At 41.9% G+C, this 13,239-nt stretch overlaps 1 long non-coding RNA gene across 1 annotated transcript in view; it reads right to left on the bottom strand.

Moving 5' to 3' along the window:
• The window catches only part of LOC307189156, a 36,246-nt gene that overhangs the window by 18,973 nt on the left and 4,034 nt on the right, over positions 1-13,239 (bottom strand). The window contains exon 2 of the long non-coding RNA XR_013829110.1: positions 1,132-1,373. This is a non-coding gene — a long non-coding RNA (uncharacterized lncRNA). The remainder of the gene's footprint in view (positions 1-1,131; positions 1,374-13,239) is intronic.

Below are 13,239 nucleotides of genomic sequence, written 5' to 3'. Positions count from 1 at the left end.
CACACATGAGTAAGGATTTTATATACGCCTGAATTTGTTTGTCGGTTGTGAATATTCACACATTTTCTTGGAAAACGACACAAATTATGGGGCAGGAAATCAAAGCCAACATCACCCTTTTCCCAGCAGAGAAAAGCTCAAGATGTTTGCTGAGCATGGAAAGTTGAAGCAAAAACTCAAGCCAGCGTCTCCTCACCAAAGGGAAAAAGTACTAAATTAGCAATCACATTTCAGTTCGTGGCATTAGAGTGGGAGAGTGAGTTAAGAATGTAAGCCTTGCTCATCAGATGGAAGAGCTTATTTTAATGAGTAAATGGAGCCTAGGACCGGCCACCATTTATCCCAAATCACCTTTCATAATAGTTATGTGTTGAGTGGTGTGATAACTATTTCTATGTTTTCTATAACCCAGCTATGGGGGTTCAGGGTGCGCCTCATCATGCACTTCTTAGGTAACTAATGTTGACTTACATAGAACGGAGGTTGATGGGGCTGTGGGATGTTTCCTGGATCTCCTGAGACATGTCCTGAGTTGTCCGGAACTGAACACTTTAAAGGGACTGGTCTTGAAGTGGTATTAGGGCAAGATGAAACCCAACGATCAGAGATGTGCGATTGTGATTTGGTCTCTTTTTGGGAGTATGAGAAGTCTCCTTCTACCCCAACTGGGAGTTGGAGTGGGGTTAACAAATACATACAGTTCTGTAAGGGGATGATGGAAACCTTACAAAGTGGGGAACACAGAGCAATGGAACAATTTGAGTTATCTCAGAGTTATCATCAGTAATCAAAACTATGCTTTTGGACACAGCAATTGGGCCTGATTAAGAGGCTGTCTGTCACCTTAGGAAGATGGGTTGGGGTAAATTATATCTTACATAAATCAGAGTAAGGAACTATAATAAAGGGTATATCATTATTCTATTAATATTGTATTGAGAAACTAGGCAGAGCTCTGGAATTATTTACCTGGTAGATATCTGACCAAGTAGAGTTAAAGATCTGTCTGTGCTTTCTCTGTCCCCGATTGTCTTGATTCTTTTTGGCAACAGGGTTCTAATGCATAAAACCATATGCAAATGTCATAAGCAGTAATTAAAGGCAGAATCACATGTGATTTAGTTAGCTTACCTTGAAGAAAGTTCTTGGGAGGAGTTTGGGAAGATTTGTTCCTTGCAGAGGGAGGCCATGAAGGGCATGTATTTGAGTTATAAAAAGAGTCAACTTGAGGCTGTAGGCTCAACAGAGCTCCTGAGGATGCTGATCTGTCATTGCTCCTTCACCTTTGATCAAGTCATGTAGTTGTGGTCAAATCATGTAGTTACATATTCACATTTTCTTGCATGTTCTCCTCAGTAGGAAGGAATTTAGGCCTAGGAAGATGCAGACATTTCCTCTCAGGTGTCCTGAGTACTTTCGCCCAAGGTCATTGTCATCAGACAACCTGTGACTAAGATTGTTCTCCCTGCCCTTCCCAGCACCCCCCAGCCTCGGGCTTCCAGAGCAGACATGGTGTCAGAATTATGCTTGATCCTGCCTAAAGACAACGGGGGTGTATAAATGGTAGGGTGCTGAAGGTTGTGGGGCATCTTTATCCTCTCTTATGTCATCTCATTCCAGTAGTCAAGGTCAGTCTCCCAAACAGCACTTTTTTTTTTTTTTTTTTGTGGTACGCGGGCCTCTCACTTTTTTGTGGTACGTGGCCTCTCCTGTTGCGGAGCACAGGCTCCAGATGCGCAGGCTCAGCAGCCATGGCTCACGGGCCCAGCCTCTCCGCGGCATGTGGGATCTTCCCGGACCAGGGCACAAACCTGCGTCCCCTGCATCGGCAGGCGGACTCTCAACCACTGCGCCACCAGGGAAGCCCCCAAACAGCACTCTTTTAAGCTAGGGTACTTAAGACAGTAGTCATCTTTTTCTACAGTCCTATCAAAATGTTATTTGATATTTTCACTAGTGGACACATTTATACATACTTACTTGAAACCTGGAGAGTGATTTTACTTGGTAAATCTCAGCAGCTTGATATATACCTATAAAGTTGGTCTGAAGGCATTGGCAAATTATAGATGAACTTATTCAAATCAAAGGCCTATGGTCCCTTATTGATTTTTCCAGTTTTTTCTTTCACATTAGAAACATTTAAACTTTGATTGTTTACAACTTAGTTCTTCGTTTCTACACAGCATTGTTTAATGCTAGATTATTCCTGAATATGTATAAATCCTATTAATAAAATTGGTAACTGCTAGTTAAATTAGATAAATCTAATTTATCAAAAATAATCCTGACAGTGGAGTTAAGATGGCGGAGGAGTAGGAAGACGTGGAGTTCACCTCTCTCCATAGATGCATCAGGAATACATCTATAAGATGCAACAATTCTCATAGAACACTGGCTGAACACTAGCCAGAAGACCTTGGACACCGGAAGGGACTATAAAGATCCTTGCCTAACTGGGTAGGACAAAAAAAAAAAGAAGTGAGAAGGAGGAGAAGAGGAAGCAGGATGGGACCTGCACCCCAGGGTGGGGGAGCTGAAGCAGAAGAGAGATTCCTGAATTCAGGGAAATCCCCTCTCTGACGGGGAAATCAACTGGGACAGAAGGGAAGCATTTGAAGCTGTCGGAAGAGGGTGAAGCAGCCGATCTGTGGCAGATGGGACAAAGTGAGAAATAGATGGTCTGTACGGCGGCCCTGTGTGCCCCAGACTGGGACGTGTGTTCACAGGTGTGCAAGGGGCTGGAAGCTGGAGTGTGGGGATTAGGGAACTGGCCTGGGGCAAGAACTGCTGTTGGCTGTGGGGAGACAGACTGAGGGGATGGGAGGGAGGAAATCCACAGCAGGGAATGCTTATGGAGGAAGACTGGACTGCCATGGAAGCAGGTGCTACTGCTGAGTGACACGCAGTGGGAGGAGCCACTGTTGTAGCCTCTCTCCCCTCACATGCCGGCACCTGCCAATGAACAATAAAAGAAGCCCTCTCAGGGCTGGCCCTTACACACCGGCTGCCGGGCACCAGAAAAAGCCCAGCCAGGGCTGGCCCTCACTAGGGCCATATCTCTTGCGCCACCGGCCACCGGCTTCCCTGCACATTTTGTGCTGCCAGGGCTCCCACGATCCAAGAGCTCATACTATCTCTGTGCCCTACCCTCACTGGGGCAGACCCAAGAGCTCCAAGGCAGCCTCAGGAACAGACTACTATGGGTGGACCACACGCAGAGGTGGGGACAAAACCAAAGCTGAACACCAGGGATGGGGCGACTAAGGAAGAGTACTGAAAATCTTCCCATCAGCTGCACAAGCTGCAGATTATATCCCCACAATCACCTAGGTAGACCCTGCGTCTGTGGAATATCTGAGTAGACAATGAGTGTTCCCACAAATGAAAACGGTCTAGCTCTGGCAGCTGTAGATGTTGGGGAAGCACACGCAGGAATTGGGGCAGATCAGAGTCTGAGTGGTCCTCACAGGGCCCACGACAGGTCCAGAGACCAGCCCAGAGGCAGAGGAGGGCCTCTTGGGGAGGCAGAGATGGGCTGTGGCTCACAGCGTGTGCAAGTACACTGACAGCTGAGACCCCAGGGAACATAATTGGTTCTGGATTTCTTCTGGTGTTTTTTTGTCTGTTTTTTTTTTTTTTTTTTTTTTTTTTGCGGTACGCAGGCCTCTCACTGCTGTGGCCTCTCTCATCACAGAGCACAGGCTCCGGACACGCAGGCTCAGCGGCCGTGGCCCACGGGCCCAGCTGTTCTGCAGCATGTGGGAACCTCCTGGACCGGGGCATGAACCTGTGTCCCCTGCATCGGCAGGCGGACTCTCAACCACTGCACCACCAGGGAAGTCCTGTTGTTGTTTTAGGTTTTTTTTTTAATTTAGTCTTTTAGGAACTTCGTGTTTTATAACATATTTTTTATTTTTTTAATATATTTCTATTTTTACTTTGCTTTTCTGTTGTTCTGTGTTCTTTTATTTTTTCTTCTTTAATATATCTTAATTTTTTTTATATTTCCATTTCTACTTTGCTTTTCTGTTGTTCTGTGTTTTTTCCCTTTTTATTATTATTTTAAAAATCATTTTTATCAGTTTGTTCAGTTTCCTTGCTTTATTCTTCAGTAGGAACACTATTTTGGTTTTGATTTTAGGTTTTGTGTTTTTCTTAGTTCTGATTCTAATTGTCTGATTTCGTTTTGGGGTTCTTCTCTTTGTCTGGTTGTTCTCTTGCTTTGTGTTTTATTTGGTCTGTTTTTGTTTCTTTTGCATGTGTTTCTGTTTTTGTTTGATTTTGTTTTTACCATTTCTCTGGGGTTTTGTCTTTCTTTTCCTTAATAAATTATTTATTTTTTTTATATTTCTATGTTGCTTTTCTGTTGTTGTCTTCTTTCCCCTTTCACTTTTTTCTTTTTTTTTAAATCTTTTTTTTTGGTTTGTTTTGTTTCTTTGCTTCATTCTTCAGCTGGCTTTGCTTTTATTTTTTGGTTTTGTGTTTTTGTTCCTTTTTTAAAATGTTAAAATTTTTTATTTTTAAAACAATTTTTAAAATGATATTCTATTTTATTTCTTATTTATTTATTTTTTGGCAGATCTTTATTGGAGTATAATTGCTTCACAATACTGTGTTAGTTTCTGTTGCACAAGAAAGCGAATCAGCCCTATGAAAACACATGTCCCGATATTGCCTCCCTCTTGACCCTTCCTTCCATCCTCCCTATCCCACTCCTCCAGGTCATCGCAAAGCACCAAGCCGATCTCCCTGCGCTAAGCTGCTGCTTCCCACCAGCCAACTATTTTGCATTCGGTAGTGTATATATGTTGATGCTACTCTCACTTTGCCCCCGCTTCGCCCTCCCACCCCATGTCCTCAAGTCCATTCTCTGTGTCTACCTCTTTATTCCTGCCCTGCAACTAGGTTCATCAGTAACATTTTTTTTTTTTTTAGAGTCCACATATATGAGTTAGCGTACAGTATTTGTTTTTCTCTTTCTGACTTATCTCACTCTGTATAACAGACTCCAGGCCCATCCACTTCACTACAAAAAACTCAATTTCATTATTTTTTTATGGCTAAGTAATATTCCATTGTATATATGTGCTGCATCTTCTTTATTAATTCATCTGTTGATGGACATTTAGGTTGGTTCCATGTCCTGGCTATTGTAAATAGTACTGCAATGAACATTGTGGTACATGTTTGTTTTTGAATTATGGTTTTCTCAGGGTATATTCCTAGTAGTGGGATTTCTGGGTCATACGGTAGTTCTATTTTTAGTTTTTAAAGGAACCTCCATGCTGCTTTCCATAGTTGTTGTATCAATTTACATTCCCACCAACAGTGCAAGAGGGTTCCCTTTTCACCACATCCTTTCCAGCATTTATTGTTTCTAGATTTTTATTTTATTTTTTTACACAGCAGGTTCTTATTAGTTATCCATTTTATACCTATTAGTGTATACATGTCAATCCCAATCTCTCAATTCATCACACCCCCCACCTCCACCCCACCACCACATTTCCCCCTTGGTGTCCACACATTTGTTCTCTACATCTGTGACTCAATTTATGCCCTGCAAACTGGTTCATCTGTACCAATTTTCTAGGTTCCACATATATGCGTTAATATATTTGTTTTTCTCTTTCTGACTTACTTCACTCTGTATGACAGTCTCTAGATTCATCCATGTCTCTACAAATGACCCAATTTCGTTCCTTTTTATGGCTGAGTAATATTCCATTGTACATATGTACCACATCTTCTTTATCCATTCGTCTGTCGATGGGCATTTAGGTTGCTTCCATGATCTGGCTATTGTTAATAGTGCTTCAATGAACATTGGGGTGCATGTGTCTTTTTGAATTATGGTTTTCTCAGGGTATATGCCCAGTAGTGGGATTGTTGGATCATATGGTAATTCTATTTTTAGTTTTTTAAGAAACCTCCATTCTGTTCTCCATAGTGATTGTATCAATTTACATTCCCACCAACAGTGTAAGAGGGTTCCCTTTTCTCCACACCATCTCCAGCATTTGCTGTTTGTAGATTTTCTGATGATGCCCATTCTAACTGGCGTGAGGTGATACCTCACTGTAGTTTTGATTTGCATTTCTCTAATAATTAGTGATGTTGAGCAGCTTTCACAGATGGCTTGTTGGCCATCTATATGTCTTCTTTGGAGAAATGTCTATTTTGGTCTTCTGCCCGTTTTTGGATTGGGTTGTTTGTTTTTTTAATATTGAGCTGCATGAGCTGTTTACATATTTGGGAGATTAATCCTTTGTCCATTGATTCGTTTGCAAATATTTTCTCCTATTCTGAGGGTTGTCTTTTTGTCTTGTTTGTAGTTTCCTTTGCTTTGCAAAACTTTTAAGTTTAATTAGGTCGCAGTTGTTTATTTTTGTTTGTATCTCCATTACTCAAGAGTGTTTTTGCTATGTTTTCCTCTAAGAGTTTTGTAGTGTCCAGTCTTACACTTAGGTCTCTAATCCATTTTGAGTTTATTTTTGTGTATGATGTTAGGTAGTGTTCTAATTTCATTCTTTTACAGGTAGCTGTCCAGTTTTCCAGCACCACGTACTGAAAAGACTGTCTTTTCTCCACTGTATATCCTTGCCTCCTTTGTCATAGATTAGTTGACCATAGGTGTGTGGATTTATCACTGGGCTTTCTATCCTGTTCCATTGATCTATATTTCTGGTTATGTGCCAGTACCATGTTGTGTTGATTACTGTAGCTTTGTAGTATAGACTGAAGGGAGTCTGGTACCTCCAGCTACATTTTTTTCCCTCAAGACTGCTTTGGCTATTCGGGGTCTTTTGTGTACCCATACAAATTTTAAGATTTTTTGTTGTAGTTCTGTAATGCCATTGGTAATTTGATGGGGATTGCATTGAATCTGTAGATTGCTTTGTGTAGTATAGTCATTTTCACAATATTGATTCTTCCAATCCAAGAACATGGTATATCTCTACATCTGTTGGTATCATCTTTAATTTCTTTCATCAGTATCTTATAGGTTTCTGCATACAAATCTTTTGTCTCCCTAGGTAGGTTTATTCCTAGGTATTTTATTCTTTTTGCTGCAGTGGTAAATGGGAGTGTTTCCTTAATTTCTCTTTCAGATTTTTCATCATTAGTGTATAGGAATAGAAGAGATTTCTGTGCATTAATTTTGTATCCTGCAACTTTACCAAATTCATTGATTAGCTCTAGACGTTTTCTGGTGGCATCTTTAGGATTTTCAATTTATAGTATCATGTTATCTGCAAACAGTGACAGTTTTACTTCTTCTTTTCCAATTTGTATTCCATTTCTTTTTCTTCTCTCTTTGCTGTGGCTAGGACTTCCAAAACTATGTTGAATAATAGTGGTGGGAGTGGACATCCTTGTCTTGTTCCTATCTTAGAGGAAATGCTTTCAGTTTTTCACCATTGAGAATGATGTTTGCTGTGGGTTTGTCATATATGGCCTTTATTATATTGAGGTAGGTTCCCTCTATGCCCACTTTCTGGAGAGTTTTCATCATAAATGGGTGTTGAATTTTGTCAAAAGCTTTTTCTGCATCTATTGAGATGATCATAAGGTCTTTATTCTTCAATTTGTTAATATGGTGTATCACATTGATTGATTTGTGTATATTGAAGAATCCTTGCATCCCTGGGATAAATCCCCCTTGATCATGGTGTATGATCATTTTAAAGTGCTGATGGATTCTGTTTGCTAGTGTTTTGCTGAGGATTTTTGCATCTATGTTCATCAGTGCTATTGGTCTATAGTTTTCTTTCTTTGTGACATCTTTTTCTGGTTTTGGTATCAGGGTGATGGTGGCCTCATAGAATGAGTTTGGGAGTGTTCCTCCCTCTGCCAAATTTGGGAAGAGTTTGAGAGGATAGGTGTTAGCTCTTCTCTAAATATTTGATAGAATTCACCTGTGAAACTATCTGGTCCTGGACTTTTGTTTGTTGGAAGTTTTATTTATTTATTTTTTGCGGTACGCGGGCCTCTCACTGTTGTGGCCTCTCCCATTGCGGAGCACAGGCTCTGGACACGCAGGCTCAGCCGCCATGGCTCCTGGACCCAGCTGCTCCATGGCATGTGGGATCTTCCCGGACCGGGGCACGAACCCACGTCCCTTGCATCGGCAGGTGGACTCTCAACCACTGTGCCACCAGGGAAGCCCTGTTGGAAGATTTTTAATTGCAGTCTCAATTTCAGTGCTTGTGTTTGGTCTGTTTATATTTTCTATTTCTTCCTGGTTCAGTCATGGAAGGTTGTGCTTTTCTAAGAATTTGTCCATTCCTTCCATGTTGTCCATTTTATTGTCATATAGTTGCTTGTAGTAATCTCTCATGATCCTTTGTATTTCTGCAGTGTCAGTTGTTACTTCTCATTTTTCATTTCTAGTTCTATTGATTTGAGTCTTTCCCTTTTATTCTTGATGAGTCTGGCTAAATGGTTATCAATTTTATTTATCTTCTCAAAGAACAAGCTTTTAGTTTTATTGAACTTTGCTATTGTTTTCTTTGTTTCTGTTTCATTTATTTCTGCTCTGATCTTTATGATTTCTTTCCTTCTGCTAACTTTGGGCTTTGTTTGGTCTTCTTCCTCTAGTTCCTTTAGGTGTAAGGTTAGCTTCTTTATTTGGGATTTTTCTTGTTTCTTGGGGGATGCTTTTGCCGCATCCCACAGGTTTTGGATCATCGTGTGTTCATTGTCATTTGACTCTAGGTATTTTTTGATTTCCTCTTTGATTTCTTCAGTGATCTCTTGGTTATTTAGTAATGTATTGTCTAGCCTCCATGTGTTTGTGTTTTTTACGTTTTTTCCCTGTAATTGATTTCTGATCTCATAGATTTGTGGTCAGAAAAGATGCCTGATATGATTTCAATTTTCTTAAATTTACTGAGGCTTGATATGTGACCCAAGATGTGATGTAGCCTGGAGAATGCTCTGAGTGCACTTGAGAAGAAAGTGTATTCTGCCACTTTGAGTGGAATATTCCATAAATATCAATTAGATCTATCTGGTCTATTGTGTCATTTAAAGCTTGTATTTCCTTATTTATTTTCTGTGTGGATGATCTGTCCATTGGTGTAAATAGTAAATACTATTATTGTGTTAATGTCAATTTCTCCTTTCATGTCTGTTAGCATTTGCCTTACTATTGAGGTGCTCCTATGTTGGGTGCATAAACATTTATAATTCTTATATCTTCTTCTTGGATTGATCCTTTGATCATTATGTAGTGTCCCTCCTTATCTCTTGTTACGGTCTTTATTTTAACGTCTATTTTACCTGTGATGAATATTACTACTCCAACTTTCTTTTGATTTCCATTTGCATGGAATATCTTTATCCATCCCCTCACTTTCAGTCTGTGTGTTTCCCTAGGTCTGAAGTGGGTCTCTTGTAGACAGCATATATATAGGGGTCTTGTTTTTTATCCATTCAGCCAGTCTGTGTCTTTTGGTTGGGGCCTTTAATCCATTTCCATTTGAGGTTATTATCAATATGTATGTTCCTATTACCATTTTCTTAATTGTTTTGGGTTTGTTTTTGTGGGTCTTTATCTACTGTTGTGTTTCCCGCTTAGAGAAGTTTCTTTAGCATTTGTTGTGAAGCTGGTTTGATGGTGCTGAATTCTCTTAGCTTTTGCTTGTCTGAAAAGCTTTCGACTTCTCATTGAATCTGAATGAGATCCTTGCTGGGTAGGGTAATCTTGACTGTAGCCTTTTCTCTTTCATCACTTTAAGTATATCCTACCACTCCCTTTTGGCCTGAGGAGTTTCTGCTGAAAAATCAGCTGATAATCTTCTGTGGATTCCTTTGTATGTTATTTTTTGTTTTTCTCTTGCTGCTTTTAATATTTTTTCTTTGAATTTAATTTTTGTTAGTTTGATTAATATGTGTCTTGGTGTGTTTTTCCTAGGGTTTGTCCTGCATGGGACTCTCTGTGCTTCCTGGGCTTGGGTGACTATTTCCTTTCCCATATTAGGGAAGTTTTCAACTATAATCTCTTCAAATTTTTTCTCAGACCCTTTCTTTTTCTCTTCTTCTTCTGGGACCCGTATAATTTGAATATTGGTGCATTTAGTGTTGTCCCAGAGGTCTCTGAGACTGTCTTCAATTCTTTTCATTCTTTTTTCTTTATTCTGCTCCTCGACAGTTATTTCCACCATTTTGTCTTACAGCTTACTTATTCATTCTTCTGCCTCAGTTTTTCTGTTATTGATTCCTTCTAGTGTATTTTTCATTTCAGTTGTTGTGTTGTTCATCTGTGTTTGTTTGTTCTTTAGTTCTTCTAGATCTTTGTTAAACATTTCTTGTATTCTCCCAGTCCGTGCCTCCATTCTATCTCCAAGATTCTGGATCATCTTTACTATCATTACTCTGAATTGTTTTTCAGGTAGGTTACCTATTTCCTCTTCATTTATTTGGTCTTGTAGGTTTTTACCTTGGTCCTTCATCTGTGACAATTGTTTTGCTGTCTCATTTTTTATTTTTTTTATGAATGGGATTATATTCCTGTCTTACTGGTTGTTTGGCCTGAGGCTTCCAACACTGGAGTTTGTACGCTATTGGGTAGAGCCGGATCTTGGTGCCGAGATGAGGAACTCCGTGGCACCTCACTCCGATGAATATTCCCTGGGGTCTGATGTTCTCTGTTAGTCCAGTGGTTTGGACTCAGAGATCATACCACAGGAGCTTCAACCTGATGCTGGGCACATGAACCAAGATCCCACAAGCTGCGTGGGACAGCCAAAAAAAAAAAAAAGAGGGGGGAGGGCCTTGGCTGTGGATGGTGGGACCTAATCAAGGGCGAGGTTTGGGTGGTGGGCGGCACCAATGCTCAGGACCCACAGGGTTGGAAAAGGCCCTGGGGGTTGTGGAGGGTGGGGCTTAGGCTCAAGGAACAGGAGGGGCCCAGGAGTGGCCCCCACCCTTTGTCTCAGACGGCAGGGGACCTCTCCTGGGAGCCCAGCAGGCTTCCTGGCCTCGAGTGGGCAGAGCAAATACCCTTCTCTCCTCTCCTGGTCCTCAGATCTGGGAGGGACCCTCCTGCCTGCCTCTCCTGATCTCCCCAGCCTCCCTCCTATACCCCCAAGACCCATGCAGCCTGAAGGGGTGTTTGGAGGACTGGGGAGCAGCCTGGGAGCTCAGCAGGCTCCCCGGGCCCAAGTGGGCAGGGCAATCGCCCTCCACTCCTCTTCTCCTCCTTCCAGATGGCTCCTCCACCCTTCCTCTCCTGATCTCCCCGGCCTCTCTCCTATACCTCCCAGGACCCATGTGTCCTGGGTGGGGCTTTGGAGAGGGGGTACTGGCTTGGGAGCTCAGCAGGCTCCCCTGCCCGTGTGGGCCAGACGATCACCCTCAGGTCCTCTCCCGCTCTTCCTGGAGAGTCCCTCCATCCTGCCTCTCCTGATCTCCCTGGCCTCAGGGCTGCCGATTGTGTCTGGCCTCCACTTCTCCTCCCCCCTCAGTCCCCCTACTTCCTACCAGTTCACTTTGGGGTTCCTCCTGTCTCCTTGGTCGTCAGAGTCCCCAACGAGCAGCCGGCATGTGCCCTCACTATGGGGAGACACTTACTCCGTGTCTTGCCACACCGCCACCTTGACTCCACCTCCTAGTTTTCTTTTTAATAGTTTTATTTCATTCTTCGTTTCTTTTGGTTGTTTGGTTGTTCTCTTGCTTTTTTTGTTTTATTTGGTTCTGTTTTTGTTTCTTTTGTGTGTGTGCATGTTTCCTTGTTTCTGTTTTTGTGGGGTTTTTTTTGGCGGTACGCGGCCCTCTCACTGTTGTGGCCTCTCCCGTTGTGGAGCACAGGCTCCAGATGCACAGGCTCAGCGGCCACAGCTCATGGGCCTAGCCTCTCTGCGGCATGTGGGATCTTCCTGGACTGAGGCACGAACCCGTGTCCCCTGCATCGGCAGGTGGACTCTCAACTGCTGCACCACCAGGGAAGCCCTGTTTTTGTGTGTCTGATTTTACTTTTCACTGTTTGCCTGGGGTTTTGTTAGTCTTTTTTATTTTTTTAATCCCCTTTATTGCTGAGACGAGCAACTTGTGGGGTCTTGGTTTCTCGAATGGAAGTTGGGCCTGAGGCTCTGGGGTGAAAGCACTGAGTCCAGGACGCTGGACTACTAGAGAATTCCTGGCCCCAGGGAAGATTAATCGCCAAGAGCTCCACCCAACTGCATGTAGCTCCCAGCAATGGATGCCTCATACTAAACAACAAACAAAACAGGAACAGAAACCCACCTATAAGCACACAGACTACCTAAAGTCATGCTAAGCTCACAGACATTCCAAAACACACCAACTGACACAGTCCTGCTCATCAGAGGGAAAAGACGCAGCTTCACCCACCAGAATACAGGCACCAGTGCTTCCCATTAGGAAGCCTACGCAGGACACTGGAACAACCCTACCACCAGGGGCAGAGAACAGAAGCAAGAGGAACTGTGACCCTGCAGTCTAGGGAAAGGAGACCTCAAATACTGTAAATCAGACAAAATGAGAAGACAGAGAAATATCTTGCAGGCAAAGGAGCAAGGTAAAATCCACAAGACCAAATAAATGAAGAAGAAATAGGCAAACTAGCTGAAAAAGAGTTCAGAATAATGACAGTAAAGATGATCCAAAATCTCAGAAATAGAATAGAGAAAATACAAGAAATGTTTAACAAGGACCTAGAAGAACTAAAGCACAAACAAGCAGTAATGAACAACAAAATAACTGAAATTAAAAATACTCTAGAAGGAATCAATCACAGAATAACTGAGGCAGAAGAACGAATAAGTGAGCTGGAAGACAAAATGGTGGAAATAACTGTAGAGGAGCAGAATAAGGAAAAAAGAATGGAAAGAATTGAATACAATCTCAGAAACCTCTGGGACAACACTAAATGAACCAACATTCAAATTATATGTGGCCCAGAAGAAGAAGAAAAAAAGAAAGGGTCTAAGAAAATATTAGGAGAGATTATAGTCAAAAACTTCCCCAACATGGGGAAGGAAATAGTCAGTCAAGTCCAGGAAGTGCAGAGAGTCCCATACAGGATAAACCCAAGGAGAAACACACTGAGACACATATTAATCAAACTAACAAAAATTAAACACAAAGAAAAAATGTTAAAAGCAGCAAGGGAAAAGCAACAAATAATATACAACGGAATCCCCAGAAGGTTATCAGCTGATTTTTCAGCAGAAACTCTGCAGGCCAGAAGAGAGTGGCAGGTTATACTTC

This window comes from Stenella coeruleoalba (genome assembly GCF_951394435.1).
Source record: "Stenella coeruleoalba genome assembly, chromosome: 7".
NCBI classification, from domain to species: Eukaryota; Metazoa; Chordata; class Mammalia; order Artiodactyla; family Delphinidae; genus Stenella; species Stenella coeruleoalba.
The sequence above is the reverse complement of the archived record's forward strand: the minus strand, read 5'-3'. Positions and strand labels throughout refer to the sequence as shown.